At 34.1% G+C, this 3,682-nt stretch overlaps 1 non-coding gene across 1 annotated transcript; it reads right to left on the reverse strand.

Moving 5' to 3' along the window:
- Positions 1-238: 238 nt before the first annotated feature.
- Positions 239-345, reverse strand: LOC139850816 (small nucleolar RNA R71). Its single transcript, XR_011760194.1, has one exon. It is a non-coding gene; the product is annotated as a small nucleolar RNA R71 (small nucleolar RNA).
- Positions 346-3,682: the final 3,337 nt, after the last annotated feature.

Genomic DNA, 3,682 nt, shown 5'->3' on the forward strand with positions numbered 1-3,682 from the left:
CAATATAGTGGTACGCCAAAAGAAGATCCAAACGAACATCTTTGAACCTTTAATAGGATCTGTACTCTATTCAAAATCAGAGAAGTTGAGGATGAACAGATCTATATCATGTTGTTTCCCTGGACTTAAGGGAGAAGCCAAAGATTGGTTAGAATCGTTACCTGAAGGGGCGATTGACACATAGGATGTTTTAGTTGAGAAATTTCTTAAAAGATTCTTTTGGGCATCTAAAGCCGTGAGACTTCAAGGAGAAATTGTTACGTTCGCGCAAAAGCCAAATGAAACATTATATGAGGCATGGATAAGATTCAGAAAATTGTTGAGAGGATGTCCTCAGCACGATTTAGACACTTATCAAATAGTACAAATATTCTACCAAGGTGTCGACGTTGCTACACGAAAAGACATCGATACAGCAGTTGGTGGTTCCATTATGAAGAAAACCGCAACCGAAGCTCACAAAATTATTGATAACACAGCCTCCCACTCACATGAGTGGCATCAAGAAAAAGATATTTTTCGTTCATCTAAAGCGGCTAGAGCCTATTCTAGCCATGACTTTGATTCCATTTCCGCAAAAATAGATGCTTTTGAAAGAAGAATGGAAAAGATGACTAAAGATATTCACGCAATAAGAATCAGTTGTGAGCAATGTGGTGGACCATACTTAACGAAAGATTATCACATTGAGAAAACGATGGAACAACTTGAGAATGTTTCCTACATGAACCAAAGGCCGGGAAATAATTATCAGAATAATTATCAACCGCCAAGGCCAAACTTCAATCAAAATCAAAACATTCTTTACAATCCAAATGGACCCAACAATAACTCGTACAAACAACAAGGTCCGAATAACCAACCAACTCAAAACAATACTTTCAATCAACAAAGACCTGGCTTGTATAAACCACCACAACAAACCGAAAAGAAAAAGCTAAATCTGGAAGAAATGATGGCAAAGCTAATGGAATCTCAAACACAATTTAGTACATCTCAAACCCAAAAAAATGAGAGGTTTGATCAGTCATTAAGAACTCAACAAGTTTCCATTTTGAATCTAGAAAAACACGTAGGTACTCTTGCTAGCATGATGAGTAAGAGGGAACAAGAAAAACTACCGAGTGATACTGAAGTAAATCCTCGGAATGAGAATGTTAACATGGTGTCAACAAATTCTGAAGAACCAACATCAGAAGATGGGAAGGTTTTAGATGTAAGTAACAATGAAGAAGTTACAACACCACCACCACCACCACCCGAGTATGTAAAGCCAGTGGTGGCACCATACAGACCACCCATCCCATTTCCAAGAAAAGGAGTTAAGTATGAGCAAGTAATAGGTAATAAAGTTTGTGATACCTCTGGAAAGAAGAAGAAAAAGAATAAGAAAATACAAGAAACAAAAACCGTAGAAGTAAACCCGGTGAAGACAGTTCCACCAAAACTTTCACCAAGGTTGGGTGATCCGGGTGAATTTATTGTTCCTTGTCGACTTAGTAATTGTGTCATGTATGATGCACTAGCAGATTTAGGTGCGAGTTTGAGTGTTATGCCTCTTTTATTATATAAGAGATTAGGAGTAGGTGAGTTAAGTCAAACAGAGATGAGTGTTCAACTCTTTGATCAAATCATTAAGCACCCAGTTGGAATTGCTGACAACCTACCCGTTCAAGTGGGTAATTTAACATTTCTAGTCGAATTTATTGTCATTGACATAGAAGAGGACTCAAACATTCCTCTAATTTTAGGTCGACCATTCTTAGCGTCCACCAGGGCGTTATTTGATGTAAGAGAGGGTAGAATGACACTTAGTAATGATGAAAAATCGATCACCTTTGTGAGTCGAAAGTCTAAATATCCACCAACCAAGACCGTTGAACCAATAAAAACGATTGGTAAGAACCATATTATTTTATCAACTCCAACGGTGGTGCTTAACAATAATAAAACGCCTAAGTGTGGGGAAGATGAAGTAACACCTAATGATGACCTGATAACAAAGAACCCCGTTGTTGATACAAAATTAAAAGATCCCGTTATTAACAGTTCAATGAGGAAACTTATTAAACGAATTCGCGATGCTAGAACCAAGGGGAACTTTAAGTTGTGTAACCGGTTAGTATCCAATCTATCGCCTAAAGAAAAGGCGAAACTAGTTGAATTTGTGGATATTACACAGGAATCTGACCAATGGCTTAAAGCAAAAGTCACAGATATGCAAGTTGATTATGGTCCAAAAGAAATTGACAATGAAGTTAATCACAATTTTGAAACCACAGCTACCTAAGTGTGCGGGAGATTCAAATGTTCTAAAAAGAAAATGCTGTCTAGAGTTAATTGTTCTGTTCTCGTGTAGTTTCAAGAATGGAATTCGATTGGTCTTTTCCACTAGCAGAAACTAAAGAACTAGTTTTCTCCTCCCATTCTGAATTTTTGTTTTGTAGGTTTTGTATGAAATTAATATGCATTTTTAAATTTAAGTTTTGTGTGAATTTAAAAACAAAAATTACTTTGTTTCATTAAGTTTAAAAAAATGATTTCTAAAATTCATCGTAAGTTGAAGACTAGGTCATGGAACTGAAATTGCTTTACCCGAGGGCGGGGCGAAAAATTTTGTTATCATTTTTTTTAATTTTATTGATCTAAAGTATACCAAAAAAATTAAAAAACCCAAAAAATCTTTGTTTTTAAAACAATCGCTTTAACGACAAATTTTAAATTTTGTCGAGGGACGGACTAGGTAAACATACCGAAACTACCTAAAGTAAAAGGAAACAAAATTTTAAAAAAATTATTCATTTAAATTGTTTTAATAAATAAAGGTTTTATAATATATATATATATATATATATATATATATATATATATATATATATAATAAAAATATTATGTATGTTTGTAGTTTATCTTATGTACAAAAACAGGGTAAAACATCGCACTTTCAAAGACTGGCATTAAGTTCAGTAAAAGCTACTAATTTTGACGATAAGACGCAAAACATATGTAAAATTACAACAAAAGGAATGAACGATGAGGCGCGCCATCTATCATTCGACGAGCTTAGTAATTACAAACTAGGTATTTTTAATCACTTTTCTACACTAATCACCCTCATGAATTTATAATTATAGTCTGATTTCATGCAAATGAGGGCATTGCAAGATCTCAAGTGTGGGGAAGGGTTATAAATTCTCTCGGGTTTACACTTGGTTTATTTGCCAAATTTTGTGAAAATTTGAAAAATTTTCAACTAAATGAATTCAAAATCATGTTTATACATATTTATGAACGAAAAAACTAGGTTATAATACCGAAATTATTGTTACCTCGAAAAGGACATAAATTGAGAAACAACTCAAAACGCTAGAATTCATTTAAAATGGAAAAGAGGAGAATAAAAAGGCAAAGAAAAAAGATTAATAAAAGCCAAGTGTGGGGAGAATGTACCAAGTTATTCAAATAAAAACCATCTATCACATGTTTCTATAAAGTTATTGCAGGTGCTTTTGTTTTGAACGATACTAATCAGTTTTACCCGATTTCTTATAATATATTTGAAATAAATGTGCCACTTGATTTAAAAGGAAGTAAAGTCTTTCGTAAAATGAAATGAAGGAAGTAAAGTCTTCCGAAAAAGACACACGCTTCTTGATTTAGGTCAGGAAGTTGTCGTCTAGAC

This window comes from Rutidosis leptorrhynchoides, chromosome 5, assembly GCF_046630445.1.
Source record: "Rutidosis leptorrhynchoides isolate AG116_Rl617_1_P2 chromosome 5, CSIRO_AGI_Rlap_v1, whole genome shotgun sequence".
NCBI lineage: Eukaryota > Viridiplantae > Streptophyta > Magnoliopsida > Asterales > Asteraceae > Rutidosis > Rutidosis leptorrhynchoides.